Source organism: Hyla sarda, unplaced genomic scaffold, assembly GCF_029499605.1.
Source record: "Hyla sarda isolate aHylSar1 unplaced genomic scaffold, aHylSar1.hap1 scaffold_1153, whole genome shotgun sequence".
NCBI lineage: Eukaryota > Metazoa > Chordata > Amphibia > Anura > Hylidae > Hyla > Hyla sarda.
This window is the reverse complement of record NW_026607775.1, coordinates 1-24,837: the sequence shown is the minus strand read 5'-3', so window position 1 is coordinate 24,837 and position 24,837 is coordinate 1. Positions and strand designations below refer to the sequence as shown.

At 46.1% G+C, this 24,837-nt stretch overlaps 10 non-coding genes and 1 pseudogene across 10 annotated transcripts; all 11 read left to right on the top strand.

Moving 5' to 3' along the window:
* The first annotated feature begins 1,677 nt into the window (after window positions 1-1,677).
* Window positions 1,678-1,868, top strand: LOC130302114 (U2 spliceosomal RNA). The gene has a single exon (XR_008852419.1). It is a non-coding gene; the product is annotated as a U2 spliceosomal RNA (small nuclear RNA).
* A 2,089-nt stretch (window positions 1,869-3,957) lies between these two features.
* On the top strand, window positions 3,958-4,148 carry LOC130302113 (U2 spliceosomal RNA). Its single transcript, XR_008852418.1, has one exon. It is a non-coding gene; the product is annotated as a U2 spliceosomal RNA (small nuclear RNA).
* A 2,098-nt stretch (window positions 4,149-6,246) lies between these two features.
* On the top strand, window positions 6,247-6,437 carry LOC130302112 (U2 spliceosomal RNA). The gene has a single exon (XR_008852417.1). It is a non-coding gene; the product is annotated as a U2 spliceosomal RNA (small nuclear RNA).
* Window positions 6,438-8,531: 2,094 nt separating this feature from the next.
* On the top strand, window positions 8,532-8,722 carry LOC130302111 (U2 spliceosomal RNA). The gene has a single exon (XR_008852416.1). It is a non-coding gene; the product is annotated as a U2 spliceosomal RNA (small nuclear RNA).
* A 2,094-nt stretch (window positions 8,723-10,816) lies between these two features.
* Window positions 10,817-10,976, top strand: LOC130302156 (U2 spliceosomal RNA; annotated as a pseudogene).
* A 693-nt stretch (window positions 10,977-11,669) lies between these two features.
* On the top strand, window positions 11,670-11,853 carry LOC130302152 (U2 spliceosomal RNA). The gene has a single exon (XR_008852456.1). It is a non-coding gene; the product is annotated as a U2 spliceosomal RNA (small nuclear RNA).
* A 2,092-nt stretch (window positions 11,854-13,945) lies between these two features.
* Window positions 13,946-14,136, top strand: LOC130302154 (U2 spliceosomal RNA). Its single transcript, XR_008852458.1, has one exon. It is a non-coding gene; the product is annotated as a U2 spliceosomal RNA (small nuclear RNA).
* A 2,087-nt stretch (window positions 14,137-16,223) lies between these two features.
* Window positions 16,224-16,414, top strand: LOC130302143 (U2 spliceosomal RNA). Its single transcript, XR_008852448.1, has one exon. It is a non-coding gene; the product is annotated as a U2 spliceosomal RNA (small nuclear RNA).
* A 2,096-nt stretch (window positions 16,415-18,510) lies between these two features.
* Window positions 18,511-18,701, top strand: LOC130302132 (U2 spliceosomal RNA). Its single transcript, XR_008852437.1, has one exon. It is a non-coding gene; the product is annotated as a U2 spliceosomal RNA (small nuclear RNA).
* Window positions 18,702-20,793: 2,092 nt separating this feature from the next.
* On the top strand, window positions 20,794-20,984 carry LOC130302121 (U2 spliceosomal RNA). The gene has a single exon (XR_008852426.1). It is a non-coding gene; the product is annotated as a U2 spliceosomal RNA (small nuclear RNA).
* Window positions 20,985-23,073: 2,089 nt separating this feature from the next.
* On the top strand, window positions 23,074-23,264 carry LOC130302110 (U2 spliceosomal RNA). The gene has a single exon (XR_008852415.1). It is a non-coding gene; the product is annotated as a U2 spliceosomal RNA (small nuclear RNA).
* The last annotated feature ends 1,573 nt before the right edge of the window (window positions 23,265-24,837 follow it).

The following is a 24,837-nucleotide window of genomic DNA, read 5'->3' as shown; positions in this document are numbered from 1 at the left end:
GTCTTTTTTCGACCGTACTAACTATGTAACTATGTAACATAACATGGGGGGGGGGGGGGGGGTCTCCTGGCTGTTCACACAGGTGTGTCATTGCTGTACATTGACCATGCATTGCTTCTGTGGTATTGCAAAGGCAAAGACAAATGCTTCCAGCCATCCATTGCACTAATGGATTGGTCATCAGCTGGCTGTCTATGTCCCGCATCAATATAGACCAAAGTACAGAGGGTTAGGCTATGCTATTGTGCACCTACCTGATGCATCAGAAGGTGCGAGGCCCTTGCTAAATTCTGTGCACAGACTTTGAGATCTATACTTTAGACTGTATCTAAACCTGCTCCAACATGGACTGACATTCTGGCCTACTTTCAGCCGATGCGACTTGTCTGTCGCTGAACAGTCGCTTTTTATGTATTCAGCACCTATGTATAATGTTGTAAAAATGCTCTAGAAGCTAAAGTCGCAGAAATGTCACACATATTTGGCCTGCAACTTTCTGTGCGACAAATTCAGACAGGAAAAATCAGTATAAATCCTTAGAAAATTATCCCCCAGTGTCTCCATCTGCTGGCGGTATTGAATAAGCATTGCTGCACTGATGGGGTATGCATTAGACGAAAAAAAAGAAGAAAAAGAAGAATAATACGCCCAGAAAAGAGGCGAAAAGGAGAAAAACGTAAAAAAAACGTGAAAAAAAAGTAAGAGGAAGAGAAGGGAAAAAAAGGTGGAAATGGGTTTAAAAGTGATTTCGGCGGAGAAATATATATATATATATATATATATATATATATATATATATATATACGCGCACACACACACATATATATAAACGTATTCTCCGTTGAGATATTGCAGCCGCTGCTGTGTCCAGGCCCAGGAGCCTTAGCACTGTGCTGTGATGTCACTCAATACCACTGACATCACTAGGTGTAAACAACATCTCTCCTTTGCTGTGTATGTGACTATGGAGCTGTTTGGTGATGTCGTCTATTATGGCCTTCATAGAAGCAACAGGAGATTGTTGCATCCATCTAGAACCCTCAGAACTACAGTGCTATGATGTCACTCACTTCCACAGGCCTTGCAGAGTGTAAACAACAACAACCCAGCTTTGTTGTGTATGTAACCATAGGGATTTGTGATGTCACCTAGAAGCTTCACAGCAGCGACAGCTTTATGAGGAGCATCAGCACTGCTCTGCCTGAGCAGAACCATCACCGCCATAGGTTGTCAAATAACCCGGATTTAACCCACACAGGTAAGTCCAATGGGGTGCAGGCATGTCCTCTATGCTTACAGCTTCCCGTGGGTGTTGGTTTGATACCGTTTGGGGACAGCCAAGGAGGCATCTGCAGGCAACAAAGGTAGGTGTGTGCTTGTGTGTGTGTTTCCTATGCAGATCCTAAGCCCAGTGTCACATGCAAGTAGGAGGAGTAAGAAGGGTTCCTGGCAAATCCGGGTTATGGATTGCATTTAAAAAGGCCCCGTGGGAGTGCAATGGGCCCCTGTCTTGCTGCTTAGCAATAATGGTATGGGTTTAGGTTCTGCTGTGTGTACTGGTGGTTGACTGCCCCCCAGCCCAGAGTGTGCATGGAAAATTGTCTGGCAGCCTCCCTGACAGCAAGCAGTGATAGTGCCCATGAAGGGCACCTTGTTGGGCCCGCCCCTTTCACGGTTATCGCTTCTCGGCCTTTTGGCTAAGATCAAGTGTAGTATCTGTTCTTATCAGTTTAATATCTGATACGTCCCCTATCTGGGGACCATATATTAAATGGATTTTTGAGAACGGGGGCCGATTTCGAAGCTTGCTTCCGTCGCCCTATGCATTGACCCGATATGGCAGTATCTTCGGGTACAGTGCACCACCCCCTTACAGGGTTAAAAAGAAAGATTCCTACTTTCATTGCTACCTGCTTGCTGGCTAGCCAGCTAGCCAGCCCTGTGGGCCTTGCTGCTGCTGCAGCCAAAAAACAAAAGGTGGTGCTGCTGCTGCTTCTGCTGCTTCTGCTTCTGCTTGTGTCTGGCCGCTGTTGGAGCATCCAGGCACAGGACTTCTGCTGCTGCTGACTAAATGGCCTCCTTAATTGGATCATTTGAGTAGCCAGCACACCTGTGCAGGTAGGGCATGACATGATAGGCAGCTGCCTTGATAGCGGGTGGGTGCTGAATGTTCCTAATTGACAAAATAAGATTAATGCTTATGAAGAAATATAAAATCTCATCCCTTCCCCAATATCGCGCCACACCCCTACCCCTTAATTCCCTGGTTGAACTTGATGGACATATGTCTTTTTTCGACCGTACTAACTATGTAACTATGTAACATAACATGGGGGGGGGGGGGGGGTCTCCTGGCTGTTCACACAGGTGTGTCATTGCTGTACATTGACCATGCATTGCTTCTGTGGTATTGCAAAGGCAAAGACAAATGCTTCCAGCCATCCATTGCACTAATGGATTGGTCATCAGCTGGCTGTCTATGTCCCGCATCAATATAGACCAAAGTACAGAGGGTTAGGCTATGCTATTGTGCACCTACCTGATGCATCAGAAGGTGCGAGGCCCTTGCTAAATTCTGTGCACAGACTTTGAGATCTATACTTTAGACTGTATCTAAACCTGCTCCAACATGGACTGACATTCTGGCCTACTTTCAGCCGATGCGACTTGTCTGTCGCTGAACAGTCGCTTTTTATGTATTCAGCACCTATGTATAATGTTGTAAAAATGCTCTAGAAGCTAAAGTCGCAGAAATGTCACACATATTTGGCCTGCAACTTTCTGTGCGACAAATTCAGACAGGAAAAATCAGTATAAATCCTTAGAAAATTATCCCCCAGTGTCTCCATCTGCTGGCGGTATTGAATAAGCATTGCTGCACTGATGGGGTATGCATTAGACGAAAAAAAAGAAGAAAAAGAAGAATAATACGCCCAGAAAAGAGGCGAAAAGGAGAAAAACGTAAAAAAACGTGAAAAAAAAGTAAGAGGAAGAGAAGGGAAAAAAAGGTGGAAATGGGTTTAAAAGTGATTTCGGCGGAGAAATATATATATATATATATATATATATATATATATATATATACGCGCACACACACACATATATATAAACGTATTCTCCGTTGAGATATTGCAGCCGCTGCTGTGTCCAGGCCCAGGAGCCTTAGCACTGTGCTGTGATGTCACTCAATACCACTGACATCACTAGGTGTAAACAACATCTCTCCTTTGCTGTGTATGTGACTATGGAGCTGTTTGGTGATGTCGTCTATTATGGCCTTCATAGAAGCAACAGGAGATTGTTGCATCCATCTAGAACCCTCAGAACTACAGTGCTATGATGTCACTCACTTCCACAGGCCTTGCAGAGTGTAAACAACAACAACCCAGCTTTGTTGTGTATGTAACCATAGGGATTTGTGATGTCACCTAGAACCTTCACAGCAGCGACAGCTTTATGAGGAGCATCAGCACTGCTCTGCCTGAGCAGAACCATCACCGCCATAGGTTGTCAAATAACCCGGATTTAACCCACACAGGTAAGTCCAATGGGGTGCAGGCATGTCCTCTATGCTTACAGCTTCCCGTGGGTGTTGGTTTGATACCGTTTGGGGACAGCCAAGGAGGCATCTGCAGGCAACAAAGGTAGGTGTGTGCTTGTGTGTGTGTTTCCTATGCAGATCCTAAGCCCAGTGTCACATGCAAGTAGGAGGAGTAAGAAGGGTTCCTGGCAAATCCGGGTTATGGATTGCATTTAAAAAGGCCCCGTGGGAGTGCAATGGGCCCCTGTCTTGCTGCTTAGCAATAATGGTATGGGTTTAGGTTCTGCTGTGTGTACTGGTGGTTGACTGCCCCCCAGCCCAGAGTGTGCATGGAAAATTGTCTGGCAGCCTCCCTGACAGCAAGCAGTGATAGTGCCCATGAAGGGCACCTTGTTGGGCCCGCCCCTTTCACGGTTATCGCTTCTCGGCCTTTTGGCTAAGATCAAGTGTAGTATCTGTTCTTATCAGTTTAATATCTGATACGTCCCCTATCTGGGGACCATATATTAAATGGATTTTTGAGAACGGGGGCCGATTTCGAAGCTTGCTTCCGTCGCCCTATGCATTGACCCGATATGGCAGTATCTTCGGGTACAGTGCACCACCCCCTTACAGGGTTAAAAAGAAAGATTCCTACTTTCATTGCTACCTGCTTGCTGGCTAGCCAGCTAGCCAGCCCTGTGGGCCTTGCTGCTGCTGCAGCCAAAAAACAAAAGGTGGTGCTGCTGCTGCTTCTGCTGCTTCTGCTTCTGCTTCTGCTTGTGTCTGGCCGCTGTTGGAGCATCCAGGCACAGGACTTCTGCTGCTGCTGACTAAATGGCCTCCTTAATTGGATCATTTGAGTAGCCAGCACACCTGTGCAGGTAGGGCATGACATGATAGGCAGCTGCCTTGATAGCGGGTGGGTGCTGAATGTTCCTAATTGACAAAATAAGATTAATGCTTATGAAGAAATATAAAATCTCATCCCTTCCCCAATATCGCGCCACACCCCTACCCCTTAATTCCCTGGTTGAACTTGATGGACATATGTCTTTTTTCGACCGTACTAACTATGTAACTATGTAACATAACATGGGGGGGGGGGGGTCTCCTGGCTGTTCACACAGGTGTGTCATTGCTGTACATTGACCATGCATTGCTTCTGTGGTATTGCAAAGGCAAAGACAAATGCTTCCAGCCATCCATTGCACTAATGGATTGGTCATCAGCTGGCTGTCTATGTCCCGCATCAATATAGACCAAAGTACAGAGGGTTAGGCTATGCTATTGTGCACCTACCTGATGCATCAGAAGGTGCGAGGCCCTTGCTAAATTCTGTGCACAGACTTTGAGATCTATACTTTAGACTGTATCTAAACCTGCTCCAACATGGACTGACATTCTGGCCTACTTTCAGCCGATGCGACTTGTCTGTCGCTGAACAGTCACTTTTTATGTATTCAGCACCTATGTATAATGTTGTAAAAATGCTCTAGAAGCTAAAGTCGCAGAAATGTCACACATATTTGGCCTGCAACTTTCTGTGCGACAAATTCAGACAGGAAAAATCAGTATAAATCCTTAGAAAATTATCCCCCAGTGTCTCCATCTGCTGGCGGTATTGAATAAGCATTGCTGCACTGATGGGGTATGCATTAGACGAAAAAAAAGAAGAAAAAGAAGAATAATACGCCCAGAAAAGAGGCGAAAAGGAGAAAAACGTAAAAAAACGTGAAAAAAAAGTAAGAGGAAGAGAAGGGAAAAAAAGGTGGAAATGGGTTTAAAAGTGATTTCGGCGGAGAAATATATATATATATATATATATATATATATATATATATATATATATACGCGCACACACACACATATATATAAACGTATTCTCCGTTGAGATATTGCAGCCGCTGCTGTGTCCAGGCCCAGGAGCCTTAGCACTGTGCTGTGATGTCACTCAATACCACTGACATCACTAGGTGTAAACAACATCTCTCCTTTGCTGTGTATGTGACTATGGAGCTGTTTGGTGATGTCGTCTATTATGGCCTTCATAGAAGCAACAGGAGATTGTTGCATCCATCTAGAACCCTCAGAACTACAGTGCTATGATGTCACTCACTTCCACAGGCCTTGCAGAGTGTAAACAACAACAACCCAGCTTTGTTGTGTATGTAACCATAGGGATTTGTGATGTCACCTAGAACCTTCACAGCAGCGACAGCTTTATGAGGAGCATCAGCACTGCTCTGCCTGAGCAGAACCATCACCGCCATAGGTTGTCAAATAACCCGGATTTAACCCACACAGGTAAGTCCAATGGGGTGCAGGCATGTCCTCTATGCTTACAGCTTCCCGTGGGTGTTGGTTTGATACCGTTTGGGGACAGCCAAGGAGGCATCTGCAGGCAACAAAGGTAGGTGTGTGCTTGTGTGTGTGTTTCCTATGCAGATCCTAAGCCCAGTGTCACATGCAAGTAGGAGGAGTAAGAAGGGTTCCTGGCAAATCCGGGTTATGGATTGCATTTAAAAAGGCCCCGTGGGAGTGCAATGGGCCCCTGTCTTGCTGCTTAGCAATAATGGTATGGGTTTAGGTTCTGCTGTGTGTACTGGTGGTTGACTGCCCCCCAGCCCAGAGTGTGCATGGAAAATTGTCTGGCAGCCTCCCTGACAGCAAGCAGTGATAGTGCCCATGAAGGGCACCTTGTTGGGCCCGCCCCTTTCACGGTTATCGCTTCTCGGCCTTTTGGCTAAGATCAAGTGTAGTATCTGTTCTTATCAGTTTAATATCTGATACGTCCCCTATCTGGGGACCATATATTAAATGGATTTTTGAGAACGGGGGCCGATTTCGAAGCTTGCTTCCGTCGCCCTATGCATTGACCCGATATGGCAGTATCTTCGGGTACAGTGCACCACCCCCTTACAGGGTTAAAAAGAAAGATTCCTACTTTCATTGCTACCTGCTTGCTGGCTAGCCAGCTAGCCAGCCCTGTGGGCCTTGCTGCTGCTGCAGCCAAAAAACAAAAGGTGGTGCTGCTGCTGCTTCTGCTGCTTCTGCTTCTGCTTGTGTCTGGCCGCTGTTGGAGCGTCCAGGCACAGGACTTCTGCTGCTGCTGACTAAATGGCCTCCTTAATTGGATCATTTGAGTAGCCAGCACACCTGTGCAGGTAGGGCATGACATGATAGGCAGCTGCCTTGATAGCGGGTGGGTGCTGAATGTTCCTAATTGACAAAATAAGATTAATGCTTATGAAGAAATATAAAATCTCATCCCTTCCCCAATATCGCGCCACACCCCTACCCCTTAATTCCCTGGTTGAACTTGATGGACATATGTCTTTTTTCGACCGTACTAACTATGTAACTATGTAACATAACATGGGGGGGGGGGGGGGGGTCTCCTGGCTGTTCACACAGGTGTGTCATTGCTGTACATTGACCATGCATTGCTTCTGTGGTATTGCAAAGGCAAAGACAAATGCTTCCAGCCATCCATTGCACTAATGGATTGGTCATCAGCTGGCTGTCTATGTCCCGCATCAATATAGACCAAAGTACAGAGGGTTAGGCTATGCTATTGTGCACCTACCTGATGCATCAGAAGGTGCGAGGCCCTTGCTAAATTCTGTGCACAGACTTTGAGATCTATACTTTAGACTGTATCTAAACCTGCTCCAACATGGACTGACATTCTGGCCTACTTTCAGCCGATGCGACTTGTCTGTCGCTGAACAGTCGCTTTTTATGTATTCAGCACCTATGTATAATGTTGTAAAAATGCTCTAGAAGCTAAAGTCGCAGAAATGTCACACATATTTGGCCTGCAACTTTCTGTGCGACAAATTCAGACAGGAAAAATCAGTATAAATCCTTAGAAAATTATCCCCCAGTGTCTCCATCTGCTGGCGGTATTGAATAAGCATTGCTGCACTGATGGGGTATGCATTAGACGAAAAAAAAGAAGAAAAAGAAGAATAATACGCCCAGAAAAGAGGCGAAAAGGAGAAAAACGTAAAAAAACGTGAAAAAAAAGTAAGAGGAAGAGAAGGGAAAAAAAGGTGGAAATGGGTTTAAAAGTGATTTCGGCGGAGAAATATATATATATATATATATATATATATATATATATATATATATACGCGCACACACACACATATATATAAACGTATTCTCCGTTGAGATATTGCAGCCGCTGCTGTGTCCAGGCCCAGGAGCCTTAGCACTGTGCTGTGATGTCACTCAATACCACTGACATCACTAGGTGTAAACAACATCTCTCCTTTGCTGTGTATGTGACTATGGAGCTGTTTGGTGATGTCGTCTATTATGGCCTTCATAGAAGCAACAGGAGATTGTTGCATCCATCTAGAACCCTCAGAACTACAGTGCTATGATGTCACTCACTTCCACAGGCCTTGCAGAGTGTAAACAACAACAACCCAGCTTTGTTGTGTATGTAACCATAGGGATTTGTGATGTCACCTAGAACCTTCACAGCAGCGACAGCTTTATGAGGAGCATCAGCACTGCTCTGCCTGAGCAGAACCATCACCGCCATAGGTTGGCAAATAACCCGGATTTAACCCACACAGGTAAGTCCAATGGGGTGCAGGCATGTCCTCTATGCTTACAGCTTCCCGTGGGTGTTGGTTTGATACCGTTTGGGGACAGCCAAGGAGGCATCTGCAGGCAACAAAGGTAGGTGTGTGCTTGTGTGTGTGTTTCCTATGCAGATCCTAAGCCCAGTGTCACATGCAAGTAGGAGGAGTAAGAAGGGTTCCTGGCAAATCCGGGTTATGGATTGCATTTAAAAAGGCCCCGTGGGAGTGCAATGGGCCCCTGTCTTGCTGCTTAGCAATAATGGTATGGGTTTAGGTTCTGCTGTGTGTACTGGTGGTTGACTGCCCCCCAGCCCAGAGTGTGCATGGAAAATTGTCTGGCAGCCTCCCTGACAGCAAGCAGTGATAGTGCCCATGAAGGGCACCTTGTTGGGCCCGCCCCTTTCACGGTTATCGCTTCTCGGCCTTTTGGCTAAGATCAAGTGTAGTATCTGTTCTTATCAGTTTAATATCTGATACGTCCCCTATCTGGGGACCATATATTAAATGGATTTTTGAGAACGGGGGCCGATTTCGAAGCTTGCTTCCGTCGCCCTATGCATTGACCCGATATGGCAGTATCTTCGGGTACAGTGCACCACCCCCTTACAGGGTTAAAAAGAAAGATTCCTACTTTCATTGCTACCTGCTTGCTGGCTAGCCAGCTAGCCAGCCCTGTGGGCCTTGCTGCTGCTGCAGCCAAAAAACAAAAGGTGGTGCTGCTGCTGCTTCTGCTGCTTCTGCTTCTGCTTGTGTCTGGCCGCTGTTGGAGCGTCCAGGCACAGGACTTCTGCTGCTGCTGACTAAATGGCCTCCTTAATTGGATCATTTGAGTAGCCAGCACACCTGTGCAGGTAGGGCATGACATGATAGGCAGCTGCCTTGATAGCGGGTGGGTGCTGAATGTTCCTAATTGACAAAATAAGATTAATGCTTATGAAGAAATATAAAATCTCATCCCTTCCCCAATATCGCGCCACACCCCTACCCCTTAATTCCCTGGTTGAACTTGATGGACATATGTCTTTTTTCGACCGTACTAACTATGTAACTATGTAACATAACATGGGGGGGGGGGGGGGTCTAGTGGCTGTTCACACAGGTGTGTCATTGCTGTACATTGACCATGCATTGCTTCTGTGGTATTGCAAAGGCAAAGACAAATGCTTCCAGCCATCCATTGCACTAATGGATTGGTCATCAGCTGGCTGTCTATGTCCCGCATCAATATAGACCAAAGTACAGAGGGTTAGGCTATGCTATTGTGCACCTACCTGATGCATCAGAAGGTGCGAGGCCCTTGCTAAATTCTGTGCACAGACTTTGAGATCTATACTTTAGACTGTATCTAAACCTGCTCCAACATGGACTGACATTCTGGCCTACTTTCAGCCGATGCGACTTGTCTGTCGCTGAACAGTCGCTTTTTATGTATTCAGCACCTATGTATAATGTTGTAAAAATGCTCTAGAAGCTAAAGTCGCAGAAATGTCACACATATTTGGCCTGCAACTTTCTGTGCGACAAATTCAGACAGGAAAAATCAGTATAAATCCTTAGAAAATTATCCCCCAGTGTCTCCATCTGCTGGCGGTATTGAATAAGCATTGCTGCACTGATGGGGTATGCATTAGACGAAAAAAAAGAAGAAAAAGAAGAATAATACGCCCAGAAAAGAGGCGAAAAGGAGAAAAACGTAAAAAAACGTGAAAAAAAAGTAAGAGGAAGAGAAGGGAAAAAAAGGTGGAAATGGGTTTAAAAGTGATTTCGGCGGAGAAATATATATATATATATATATATATATATATATATATATATATATATACGCGCACACACACACATATATATAAACGTATTCTCCGTTGAGATATTGCAGCCGCTGCTGTGTCCAGGCCCAGGAGCCTTAGCACTGTGCTGTGATGTCACTCAATACCACTGACATCACTAGGTGTAAACAACATCTCTCCTTTGCTGTGTATGTGACTATGGAGCTGTTTGGTGATGTCGTCTATTATGGCCTTCATAGAAGCAACAGGAGATTGTTGCATCCATCTAGAACCCTCAGAACTACAGTGCTATGATGTCACTCACTTCCACAGGCCTTGCAGAGTGTAAACAACAACAACCCAGCTTTGTTGTGTATGTAACCATAGGGATTTGTGATGTCACCTAGAACCTTCACAGCAGCGACAGCTTTATGAGGAGCATCAGCACTGCTCTGCCTGAGCAGAACCATCACCGCCATAGGTTGGCAAATAACCCGGATTTAACCCACACAGGTAAGTCCAATGGGGTGCAGGCATGTCCTCTATGCTTACAGCTTCCCGTGGGTGTTGGTTTGATACCGTTTGGGGACAGCCAAGGAGGCATCTGCAGGCAACAAAGGTAGGTGTGTGCTTGTGTGTGTGTTTCCTATGCAGATCCTAAGCCCAGTGTCACATGCAAGTAGGAGGAGTAAGAAGGGTTCCTGGCAAATCCGGGTTATGGATTGCATTTAAAAAGGCCCCGTGGGAGTGCAATGGGCCCCTGTCTTGCTGCTTAGCAATAATGGTATGGGTTTAGGTTCTGCTGTGTGTACTGGTGGTTGACTGCCCCCCAGCCCAGAGTGTGCATGGAAAATTGTCTGGCAGCCTCCCTGACAGCAAGCAGTGATAGTGCCCATGAAGGGCACCTTGTTGGGCCCGCCCCTTTCACGGTTATCGCTTCTCGGCCTTTTGGCTAAGATCAAGTGTAGTATCTGTTCTTATCAGTTTTCATGCTGGTGGGGATGGGTGCTGCATGGAGGATGCAGGTGTACCAGGGCTTTCCGGGGCTGGTTCTGAGGAATCAGCTCGACGGCTGCCCCGATGTGACCTGTTCCCTCCGGGTCTCGCCATGAGGCTGAGAGGGTCTAGAGCCGAGGTACTTTTGTGCCTCGGGGAGTGGTGACCCCGAGGTGCCGAAACTCACTGGGAGAATAGACTCACTGAGTTGAAGCACGGGCACCATAATCTCTTCACCTTGTGGCACTCACCTCTTGATTCCCGGCCTTCTGGCTAGGATCAGAGAAATTTTTATAGATCCGGCCGGATGTCCGGGCAGTATATCTGCACACATTCACTTATTTATTTCTTTTTTGTCTCACTGTGTCACTTTTTGCGTGTTGTGTGTTCACAGGATTTGTCAGGATGCGGTAGCCCTTCTGGGTGTCCCTCCTGGCGGTCTAGGGGAGGTGTGTGTGGCCATTAGGTTCCGCACCTCCCTGCAAACACCCCGGGTACTTCTGCTTTGGCAGGGTACCTACCGTAATCGGCTCTGCGGGCAGATACCTTGGCTAACGCCAAGGGGGATGCCGGGAGCATTTGTGGTCCCCTAGTAGCTTCGGCGAAAAGGGACATCGAACCTGGAACCTCGCAGGTACCTTTTGGTCCGGAGGCGAAGGGTAAGGTTTGTTGGGGGGCCTCTCTCCTATCGGAGAAGGGCTTGCGATAGACCGCATCCTTTGTGCACGTTTTTTTAGTGTAACACGTTTGCACTTTTTCTTGCACTTTGGGTGAATCGAAAGCACGTTCCTCGGCTTTAGATAAAAAAAAAAAAAAAAAATCTGTTCTTATCAGTTTAATATCTGATATGTCCCCTATCTGGGGACCATATATTAAATGGATTTTTGAGAACGGGGGCCGATTTCGAAGCTTGCTTCCGTCGCCCTATGCATTGACCCGATATGGCAGTATCTTCGGGTACAGTGCACCACCCCCTTACAGGGTTAAAAAGAAAGATTCCTACTTTCATTGCTACCTGCTTGCTGGCTAGCCAGCTAGCCAGCCCTGTGGGCCTTGCTGCTGCTGCAGCCAAAAAACAAAAGGTGGTGCTGCTGCTGCTTCTGCTGCTTCTGCTTCTGCTTGTGTCTGGCCGCTGTTGGAGCGTCCAGGCACAGGACTTCTGCTGCTGCTGACTAAATGGCCTCCTTAATTGGATCATTTGAGTAGCCAGCACACCTGTGCAGGTAGGGCATGACATGATAGGCAGCTGCCTTGATAGCGGGTGGGTGCTGAATGTTCCTAATTGACAAAATAAGATTAATGCTTATGAAGAAATATAAAATCTCATCCCTTCCCCAATATCGCGCCACACCCCTACCCCTTAATTCCCTGGTTGAACTTGATGGACATATGTCTTTTTTCGACCGTACTAACTATGTAACTATGTAACATAACATGGGGGGGGGGGGGGGTCTCCTGGCTGTTCACACAGGTGTGTCATTGCTGTACATTGACCATGCATTGCTTCTGTGGTATTGCAAAGGCAAAGACAAATGCTTCCAGCCATCCATTGCACTAATGGATTGGTCATCAGCTGGCTGTCTATGTCCCGCATCAATATAGACCAAAGTACAGAGGGTTAGGCTATGCTATTGTGCACCTACCTGATGCATCAGAAGGTGCGAGGCCCTTGCTAAATTCTGTGCACAGACTTTGAGATCTATACTTTAGACTGTATCTAAACCTGCTCCAACATGGACTGACATTCTGGCCTACTTTCAGCCGATGCGACTTGTCTGTCGCTGAACAGTCGCTTTTTATGTATTCAGCACCTATGTATAATGTTGTAAAAATGCTCTAGAAGCTAAAGTCGCAGAAATGTCACACATATTTGGCCTGCAACTTTCTGTGCGACAAATTCAGACAGGAAAAATCAGTATAAATCCTTAGAAAATTATCCCCCAGTGTCTCCATCTGCTGGCGGTATTGAATAAGCATTGCTGCACTGATGGGGTATGCATTAGACGAAAAAAAAGAAGAAAAAGAAGAATAATACGCCCAGAAAAGAGGCGAAAAGGAGAAAAACGTAAAAAAACGTGAAAAAAAAGTAAGAGGAAGAGAAGGGAAAAAAAGGTGGAAATGGGTTTAAAAGTGATTTCGGCGGAGAAATATATATATATATATATATATATATATATATATATATATATATACGCGCACACACACACATATATATAAACGTATTCTCCGTTGAGATATTGCAGCCGCTGCTGTGTCCAGGCCCAGGAGCCTTAGCACTGTGCTGTGATGTCACTCAATACCACTGACATCACTAGGTGTAAACAACATCTCTCCTTTGCTGTGTATGTGACTATGGAGCTGTTTGGTGATGTCGTCTATTATGGCCTTCATAGAAGCAACAGGAGATTGTTGCATCCATCTAGAACCCTCAGAACTACAGTGCTATGATGTCACTCACTTCCACAGGCCTTGCAGAGTGTAAACAACAACAACCCAGCTTTGTTGTGTATGTAACCATAGGGATTTGTGATGTCACCTAGAACCTTCACAGCAGCGACAGCTTTATGAGGAGCATCAGCACTGCTCTGCCTGAGCAGAACCATCACCGCCATAGGTTGTCAAATAACCCGGATTTAACCCACACAGGTAAGTCCAATGGGGTGCAGGCATGTCCTCTATGCTTACAGCTTCCCGTGGGTGTTGGTTTGATACCGTTTGGGGACAGCCAAGGAGGCATCTGCAGGCAACAAAGGTAGGTGTGTGCTTGTGTGTGTGTTTCCTATGCAGATCCTAAGCCCAGTGTCACATGCAAGTAGGAGGAGTAAGAAGGGTTCCTGGCAAATCCGGGTTATGGATTGCATTTAAAAAGGCCCCGTGGGAGTGCAATGGGCCCCTGTCTTGCTGCTTAGCAATAATGGTATGGGTTTAGGTTCTGCTGTGTGTACTGGTGGTTGACTGCCCCCCAGCCCAGAGTGTGCATGGAAAATTGTCTGGCAGCCTCCCTGACAGCAAGCAGTGATAGTGCCCATGAAGGGCACCTTGTTGGGCCCGCCCCTTTCACGGTTATCGCTTCTCGGCCTTTTGGCTAAGATCAAGTGTAGTATCTGTTCTTATCAGTTTAATATCTGATACGTCCCCTATCTGGGGACCATATATTAAATGGATTTTTGAGAACGGGGGCCGATTTCGAAGCTTGCTTCCGTCGCCCTATGCATTGACCCGATATGGCAGTATCTTCGGGTACAGTGCACCACCCCCTTACAGGGTTAAAAAGAAAGATTCCTACTTTCATTGCTACCTGCTTGCTGGCTAGCCAGCTAGCCAGCCCTGTGGGCCTTGCTGCTGCTGCAGCCAAAAAACAAAAGGTGGTGCTGCTGCTGCTTCTGCTGCTTCTGCTTCTGCTTGTGTCTGGCCGCTGTTGGAGCGTCCAGGCACAGGACTTCTGCTGCTGCTGACTAAATGGCCTCCTTAATTGGATCATTTGAGTAGCCAGCACACCTGTGCAGGTAGGGCATGACATGATAGGCAGCTGCCTTGATAGCGGGTGGGTGCTGAATGTTCCTAATTGACAAAATAAGATTAATGCTTATGAAGAAATATAAAATCTCATCCCTTCCCCAATATCGCGCCACACCCCTACCCCTTAATTCCCTGGTTGAACTTGATGGACATATGTCTTTTTTCGACCGTACTAACTATGTAACTATGTAACATAACATGGGGGGGGGGGGGGTCTCCTGGCTGTTCACACAGGTGTGTCATTGCTGTACATTGACCATGCATTGCTTCTGTGGTATTGCAAAGGCAAAGACAAATGCTTCCAGCCATCCATTGCACTAATGGATTGGTCATCAGCTGGCTGTCTATGTCCCGCATCAATATAGACCAAAGTACAGAGGGTTAGGCTATGCTATTGTGCACCTACCTGATGCATCAGAAGGTGCGAGGCCCTTGCTAAATTCTGTGCACAGACTTTGAGATCTATGCTTTAGACTGTATCTAAACCTGCTCCAACATGGACTGACATTCTGGCCTACTTTCAGCCGATGCGACTTGTCTGTCGCTGAACAGTCGCTTTTTATGTATTCAGCACCTATGTATAATGTTGTAAAAATGCTCTAGAAGCTAAAGTCGCAGAAATGTCACACATATTTGGCCTGCAACTTTCTGTGCGACAAATTCAGACAGGAAAAATCAGTATAAATCCTTAGAAAATTATCCCCCAGTGTCTCCATTTGCTGGCGGTATTGAATAAGCATTGCTGCACTGATGGGGTATGCATTAGACGAAAAAAAAGAAGAAAAAGAAGAATAATACGCCCAGAAAAGAGGCGAAAAGGAGAAAAACGTAAAAAAACGTGAAAAAAAAGTAAGAGGAAGAGAAGGGAAAAAAAGGTGGAAATGGGTTTAAAAGTGATTTCGGCGGAGAAATATATATATATATATATATATATATATATATATATATATACGCGCACACACACACATATATATAAACGTATTCTCCGTTGAGATATTGCAGCCGCTGCTGTGTCCAGGCCCAGGAGCCTTAGCACTGTGCTGTGATGTCACTCAATACCACTGACATCACTAGGTGTAAACAACATCTCTCCTTTGCTGTGTATGTGACTATGGAGCTGTTTGGTGATGTCGTCTATTATGGCCTTCATAGAAGCAACAGGAGATTGTTGCATCCATCTAGAACCCTCAGAACTACAGTGCTATGATGTCACTCACTTCCACAGGCCTTGCAGAGTGTAAACAACAACAACCCAGCTTTGTTGTGTATGTAACCATAGGGATTTGTGATGTCACCTAGAACCTTCACAGCAGCGACAGCTTTATGAGGAGCATCAGCACTGCTCTGCCTGAGCAGAACCATCACCGCCATAGGTTGTCAAATAACCCGGATTTAACCCACACAGGTAAGTCCAATGGGGTGCAGGCATGTCCTCTATGCTTACAGCTTCCCGTGGGTGTTGGTTTGATACCGTTTGGGGACAGCCAAGGAGGCATCTGCAGGCAACAAAGGTAGGTGTGTGCTTGTGTGTGTGTTTCCTATGCAGATCCTAAGCCCAGTGTCACATGCAAGTAGGAGGAGTAAGAAGGGTTCCTGGCAAATCCGGGTTATGGATTGCATTTAAAAAGGCCCCGTGGGAGTGCAATGGGCCCCTGTCTTGCTGCTTAGCAATAATGGTATGGGTTTAGGTTCTGCTGTGTGTACTGGTGGTTGACTGCCCCCCAGCCCAGAGTGTGCATGGAAAATTGTCTGGCAGCCTCCCTGACAGCAAGCAGTGATAGTGCCCATGAAGGGCACCTTGTTGGGCCCGCCCCTTTCACGGTTATCGCTTCTCGGCCTTTTGGCTAAGATCAAGTGTAGTATCTGTTCTTATCAGTTTAATATCTGATACGTCCCCTATCTGGGGACCATATATTAAATGGATTTTTGAGAACGGGGGCCGATTTCGAAGCTTGCTTCCGTCGCCCTATGCATTGACCCGATATGGCAGTATCTTCGGGTACAGTGCACCACCCCCTTACAGGGTTAAAAAGAAAGATTCCTACTTTCATTGCTACCTGCTTGCTGGCTAGCCAGCTAGCCAGCCCTGTGGGCCTTGCTGCTGCTGCAGCCAAAAAACAAAAGGTGGTGCTGCTGCTGCTTCTGCTGCTTCTGCTTCTGCTTGTGTCTGGCCGCTGTTGGAGCGTCCAGGCACAGGACTTCTGCTGCTGCTGACTAAATGGCCTCCTTAATTGGATCATTTGAGTAGCCAGCACACCTGTGCAGGTAGGGCATGACATGATAGGCAGCTGCCTTGATAGCGGGTGGGTGCTGAATGTTCCTAATTGACAAAATAAGATTAATGCTTATGAAGAAATATAAAATCTCATCCCTTCCCCAATATCGCGCCACACCCCTACCCCTTAATTCCCTGGTTGAACTTGATGGACATATGCCTTTTTTCGACCGTACTAACTATGTAACTATGTAACATAACATGGGGGGGGGGGGGGGTCTCCTGGCTGTTCACACAGGTGTGTCATTGCTGTACATTGACCATGCATTGCTTCTGTGGTATTGCAAAGGCAAAGACAAATGCTTCCAGCCATCCATTGCACTAATGGATTGGTCATCAGCTGGCTGTCTATGTCCCGCATCAATATAGACCAAAGTACAGAGGGTTAGGCTATGCTATTGTGCACCTACCTGATGCATCAGAAGGTGCGAGGCCCTTGCTAAATTCTGTGCACAGACTTTGAGATCTATACTTTAGACTGTATCTAAACCTGCTCCAACATGGACTGACATTCTGGCCTACTTTCAGCCGATGCGACTTGTCTGTCGCTGAACAGTCGCTTTTTATGTATTCAGCACCTATGTATAATGTTGTAAAAATGCTCTAGAAGCTAAAGTCGCAGAAATGTCACACATATTTGGCCTGCAACTTTCTGTGCGACAAATTCAGACAGGAAAAATCAGTATAAATCCTTAGAAAATTATCCCCCAGTGTCTCCATCTGCTGGCGGTATTGAATAAGCATTGCTGCACTGATGGGGTATGCATTAGACGAAAAAAAAGAAGAAAAAGAAGAATAATACGCCCAGAAAAGAGGCGAAAAGGAGAAAAACGTAAAAAAACGTGAAAAAAAAGTAAGAGGAAGAGAAGGGAAAAAAAGGTGGAAATGGGTTTAAAAGTGATTTCGGCGGAGAAATATATATATATATATATATATATATATATATATATATATATATATATACGCGCACACACACACATATATATAAACGTATTCTCCGTTGAGATATTGCAGCCGCTGCTGTGTCCAGGCCCAGGAGCCTTAGCACTGTGCTGTGATGTCACTCAATACCACTGACATCACTAGGTGTAAACAACATCTCTCCTTTGCTGTGTATGTGACTATGGAGCTGTTTGGTGATGTCGTCTATTATGGCCTTCATAGAAGCAACAGGAGATTGTTGCATCCATCTAGAACCCTCAGAACTACAGTGCTATGATGTCACTCACTTCCACAGGCCTTGCAGAGTGTAAACAACAACAACCCAGCTTTGTTGTGTATGTAACCATAGGGATTTGTGATGTCACCTAGAACCTTCACAGCAGCGACAGCTTTATGAGGAGCATCAGCACTGCTCTGCCTGAGCAGAACCATCACCGCCATAGGTTGTCAAATAACCCGGATTTAACCCACACAGGTAAGTCCAATGGGGTGCAGGCATGTCCTCTATGCTTACAGCTTCCCGTGGGTGTTGGTTTGATACCGTTTGGGGACAGCCAAGGAGGCATCTGCAGGCAACAAAGGTAGGTGTGTGCTTGTGTGTGTGTTTCCTATGCAGATCCTAAGCCCAGTGTCACATGCAAGTAGGAGGAGTAAGAAGGGTTCCTGGCAAATCCGGGTTATGGATTGCATTTAAAAAGGCCCCGTGGGAGTGCAATGGGCCCCTGTCTTGCTGCTTAGCAATAATGGTATGGGTTTAGGTTCTGCTGTGTGTACTGGTGGTTGACTGCCCCCCAGCCCAGAGTGTGCATGGAAAATTGTCTGGCAGCCTCCCTGACAGCAAGCAGTGATAGTGCCCATGAAGGGCACCTTGTTGGGCCCGCCCCTTTCACGGTTATCGCTTCTCGGCCTTTTGGCTAAGATCAAGTGTAGTATCTGTTCTTATCAGTTTAATATCTGATACGTCCCCTATCTGGGGACCATATATTAAATGGATTTTTGAGAACGGGGGCCGATTTCGAAGCTTGCTTCCGTCGCCCTATGCATTGACCCGATATGGCAGTATCTTCGGGTACAGTGCACCACCCCCTTACAGGGTTAAAAAGAAAGATTCCTACTTTCATTGCTACCTGCTTGCTGGCTAGCCAGCTAGCCAGCCCTGTGGGCCTTGCTGCTGCTGCAGCCAAAAAACAAAAGGTGGTGCTGCTGCTGCTTCTGCTGCTTCTGCTTCTGCTTGTGTCTGGCCGCTGTTGGAGCGTCCAGGCACAGGACTTCTGCTGCTGCTGACTAAATGGCCTCCTTAATTGGATCATTTGAGTAGCCAGCACACCTGTGCAGGTAGGGCATGACATGATAGGCAGCTGCCTTGATAGCGGGTGGGTGCTGAATGTTCCTAATTGACAAAATAAGATTAATGCTTATGAAGAAATATAAAATCTCATCCCTTCCCCAATATCGCGCCACACCCCTACCCCTTAATTCCCTGGTTGAACTTGATGGACATATGTCTTTTTTCGACCGTACTAACTATGTAACTATGTAACATAACATGGGGGGGGGGGGGGGTCTCCTGGCTGTTCACACAGGTGTGTCATTGCTGTACATTGACCATGCATTGCTTCTGTGGTATTGCAAAGGCAAAGACAAATGCTTCCAGCCATCCATTGCACTAATGGATTGGTCATCAGCTGGCTGTCTATGTCCCGCATCAATATAGACCAAAGTACAGAGGGTTAGGCTATGCTATTGTGCACCTACCTGATGCATCAGAAGGTGCGAGGCCCTTGCTAAATTCTGTGCACAGACTTTGAGATCTATACTTTAGACTGTATCTAAACCTGCTCCAACATGGACTGACATTCTGGCCTACTTTCAGCCGATGCGACTTGTCTGTCGCTGAACAGTCGCTTTTTATGTATTCAGCACCTATGTATAATGTTGTAAAAATGCTCTAGAAGCTAAAGTCGCAGAAATGTCACACATATTTGGCCTGCAACTTTCTGTGCGACAAATTCAGACAGGAAAAATCAGTATAAATCCTTAGAAAATTATCCCCCAGTGTCTCCATCTGCTGGCGGTATTGAATAAGCATTGCTGCACTGATGGGGTATGCATTAGACGAAAAAAAAGAAGAAAAAGAAGAATAATACGCCCAGAAAAGAGGCGAAAAGGAGAAAAACGTAAAAAAATGTGAAAAAAAAGTAAGAGGAAGAGAAGGGAAAAAAAGGTGGAAATGGGTTTAAAAGTGATTTCGGCGGAGAAATATATATATATATATATATATATATATATATATATATATATATACGCGCACACACACACATATATATAAACGTATTCTCCGTTGAGATATTGCAGCCGCTGCTGTGTCCAGGCCCAGGAGCCTTAGCACTGTGCTGTGATGTCACTCAATACCACTGACATCACTAGGTGTAAACAACATCTCTCCTTTGCTGTGTATGTGACTATGGAGCTGTTTGGTGATGTCGTCTATTATGGCCTTCATAGAAGCAACAGGAGATTGTTGCATCCATCTAGAACCCTCAGAACTACAGTGCTATGATGTCACTCACTTCCACAGGCCTTGCAGAGTGTAAACAACAACAACCCAGCTTTGTTGTGTATGTAACCATAGGGATTTGTGATGTCACCTAGAACCTTCACAGCAGCGACAGCTTTATGAGGAGCATCAGCACTGCTCTGCCTGAGCAGAACCATCACCGCCATAGGTTGTCAAATAACCCGGATTTAACCCACACAGGTAAGTCCAATGGGGTGCAGGCATGTCCTCTATGCTTACAGCTTCCCGTGGGTGTTGGTTTGATACCGTTTGGGGACAGCCAAGGAGGCATCTGCAGGCAACAAAGGTAGGTGTGTGCTTGTGTGTGTGTTTCCTATGCAGATCCTAAGCCCAGTGTCACATGCAAGTAGGAGGAGTAAGAAGGGTTCCTGGCAAATCCGGGTTATGGATTGCATTTAAAAAGGCCCCGTGGGAGTGCAATGGGCCCCTGTCTTGCTGCTTAGCAATAATGGTATGGGTTTAGGTTCTGCTGTGTGTACTGGTGGTTGACTGCCCCCCAGCCCAGAGTGTGCATGGAAAATTGTCTGGCAGCCTCCCTGACAGCAAGCAGTGATAGTGCCCATGAAGGGCACCTTGTTGGGCCCGCCCCTTTCACGGTTATCGCTTCTCGGCCTTTTGGCTAAGATCAAGTGTAGTATCTGTTCTTATCAGTTTAATATCTGATACGTCCCCTATCTGGGGACCATATATTAAATGGATTTTTGAGAACGGGGGCCGATTTCGAAGCTTGCTTCCGTCGCCCTATGCATTGACCCGATATGGCAGTATCTTCGGGTACAGTGCACCACCCCCTTACAGGGTTAAAAAGAAAGATTCCTACTTTCATTGCTACCTGCTTGCTGGCTAGCCAGCTAGCCAGCCCTGTGGGCCTTGCTGCTGCTGCAGCCAAAAAACAAAAGGTGGTGCTGCTGCTGCTTCTGCTGCTTCTGCTTCTGCTTGTGTCTGGCCGCTGTTGGAGCGTCCAGGCACAGGACTTCTGCTGCTGCTGACTAAATGGCCTCCTTAATTGGATCATTTGAGTAGCCAGCACACCTGTGCAGGTAGGGCATGACATGATAGGCAGCTGCCTTGATAGCGGGTGGGTGCTGAATGTTCCTAATTGACAAAATAAGATTAATGCTTATGAAGAAATATAAAATCTCATCCCTTCCCCAATATCGCGCCACACCCCTACCCCTTAATTCCCTGGTTGAACTTGATGGACATATGCCTTTTTTCGACCGTACTAACTATGTAACTATGTAACATAACATGGGGGGGGGGGGGGGGTCTCCTGGCTGTTCACACAGGTGTGTCATTGCTGTACATTGACCATGCATTGCTTCTGTGGTATTGCAAAGGCAAAGACAAATGCTTCCAGCCATCCATTGCACTAATGGATTGGTCATCAGCTGGCTGTCTATGTCCCGCATCAATATAGACCAAAGTACAGAGGGTTAGGCTATGCTATTGTGCACCTACCTGATGCATCAGAAGGTGCGAGGCCCTTGCTAAATTCTGTGCACAGACTTTGAGATCTATACTTTAGACTGTATCTAAACCTGCTCCAACATGGACTGACATTCTGGCCTACTTTCAGCCGATGCGACTTGTCTGTCGCTGAACAGTCGCTTTTTATGTATTCAGCACCTATGTATAATGTTGTAAAAATGCTCTAGAAGCTAAAGTCGCAGAAATGTCACACATATTTGGCCTGCAACTTTCTGTGCGACAAATTCAGACAGGAAAAATCAGTATAAATCCTTAGAAAATTATCCCCCAGTGTCTCCATCTGCTGGCGGTATTGAATAAGCATTGCTGCACTGATGGGGTATGCATTAGACGAAAAAAAAGAAGAAAAAGAAGAATAATACGCCCAGAAAAGAGGCGAAAAGGAGAAAAACGTAAAAAAACGTGAAAAAAAAGTAAGAGGAAGAGAAGGGAAAAAAAGGTGGAAATGGGTTTAAAAGTGATTTCGGCGGAGAAATATATATATATATATATATATATATATATATATATATATACGCGCACACACACACATATATATAAACGTATTCTCCGTTGAGATATTGCAGCCGCTGCTGTGTCCAGGCCCAGGAGCCTTAGCACTGTGCTGTGATGTCACTCAATACCACTGACATCACTAGGTGTAAACAACATCTCTCCTTTGCTGTGTATGTGACTATGGAGCTGTTTGGTGATGTCGTCTATTATGGCCTTCATAGAAGCAACAGGAGATTGTTGCATCCATCTAGAACCCTCAGAACTACAGTGCTATGATGTCACTCACTTCCACAGGCCTTGCAGAGTGTAAACAACAACAACCCAGCTTTGTTGTGTATGTAACCATAGGGATTTGTGATGTCACCTAGAACCTTCACAGCAGCGACAGCTTTATGAGGAGCATCAGCACTGCTCTGCCTGAGCAGAACCATCACCGCCATAGGTTGTCAAATAACCCGGATTTAACCCACACAGGTAAGTCCAATGGGGTGCAGGCATGTCCTCTATGCTTACAGCTTCCCGTGGGTGTTGGTTTGATACCGTTTGGGGACAGCCAAGGAGGCATCTGCAGGCAACAAAGGTAGGTGTGTGCTTGTGTGTGTGTTTCCTATGCAGATCCTAAGCCCAGTGTCACATGCAAGTAGGAGGAGTAAGAAGGGTTCCTGGCAAATCCGGGTTATGGATTGCATTTAAAAAGGCCCCGTGGGAGTGCAATGGGCCCCTGTCTTGCTGCTTAGCAATAATGGTATGGGTTTAGGTTCTGCTGTGTGTACTGGTGGTTGACTGCCCCCCAGCCCAGAGTGTGCATGGAAAATTGTCTGGCAGCCTCCCTGACAGCAAGCAGTGATAGTGCCCATGAAGGGCACCTTGTTGGGCCCGCCCCTTTCACGGTTATCGCTTCTCGGCCTTTTGGCTAAGATCAAGTGTAGTATCTGTTCTTATCAGTTTAATATCTGATACGTCCCCTATCTGGGGACCATATATTAAATGGATTTTTGAGAACGGGGGCCGATTTCGAAGCTTGCTTCCGTCGCCCTATGCATTGACCCGATATGGCAGTATCTTCGGGTACAGTGCACCACCCCCTTACAGGGTTAAAAAGAAAGATTCCTACTTTCATTGCTACCTGCTTGCTGGCTAGCCAGCTAGCCAGCCCTGTGGGCCTTGCTGCTGCTGCAGCCAAAAAACAAAAGGTGGTGCTGCTGCTGCTTCTGCTGCTTCTGCTTCTGCTTGTGTCTGGCCGCTGTTGGAGCGTCCAGGCACAGGACTTCTGCTGCTGCTGACTAAATGGCCTCCTTAATTGGATCATTTGAGTAGCCAGCACACCTGTGCAGGTAGGGCATGACATGATAGGCAGCTGCCTTGATAGCGGGTGGGTGCTGAATGTTCCTAATTGACAAAATAAGATTAATGCTTATGAAGAAATATAAAATCTCATCCCTTCCCCAATATCGCGCCACACCCCTACCCCTTAATTCCCTGGTTGAACTTGATGGACATATGTCTTTTTTCGACCGTACTAACTATGTAACTATGTAACATAACATGGGGGGGGGGGGGGGGGTCTCCTGGCTGTTCACACAGGTGTGTCATTGCTGTACATTGACCATGCATTGCTTCTGTGGTATTGCAAAGGCAAAGACAAATGCTTCCAGCCATCCATTGCACTAATGGATTGGTCATCAGCTGGCTGTCTATGTCCCGCATCAATATAGACCAAAGTACAGAGGGTTAGGCTATGCTATTGTGCACCTACCTGATGCATCAGAAGGTGCGAGGCCCTTGCTAAATTCTGTGCACAGACTTTGAGATCTATACTTTAGACTGTATCTAAACCTGCTCCAACATGGACTGACATTCTGGCCTACTTTCAGCCGATGCGACTTGTCTGTCGCTGAACAGTCGCTTTTTATGTATTCAGCACCTATGTATAATGTTGTAAAAATGCTCTAGAAGCTAAAGTCGCAGAAATGTCACACATATTTGGCCTGCAACTTTCTGTGCGACAAATTCAGACAGGAAAAATCAGTATAAATCCTTAGAAAATTATCCCCCAGTGTCTCCATCTGCTGGCGGTATTGAATAAGCATTGCTGCACTGATGGGGTATGCATTAGACGAAAAAAAAGAAGAAAAAGAAGAATAATACGCCCAGAAAAGAGGCGAAAAGGAGAAAAACGTAAAAAAATGTGAAAAAAAAGTAAGAGGAAGAGAAGGGAAAAAAAGGTGGAAATGGGTTTAAAAGTGATTTCGGCGGAGAAATATATATATATATATATATATATATATATATATATATATATACGCGCACACACACACATATATATAAACGTATTCTCCGTTGAGATATTGCAGCCGCTGCTGTGTCCAGGCCCAGGAGCCTTAGCACTGTGCTGTGATGTCACTCAATACCACTGACATCACTAGGTGTAAACAACATCTCTCCTTTGCTGTGTATGTGACTATGGAGCTGTTTGGTGATGTCGTCTATTATGGCCTTCATAGAAGCAACAGGAGATTGTTGCATCCATCTAGAACCCTCAGAACTACAGTGCTATGATGTCACTCACTTCCACAGGCCTTGCAGAGTGTAAACAACAACAACCCAGCTTTGTTGTGTATGTAACCATAGGGATTTGTGATGTCACCTAGAACCTT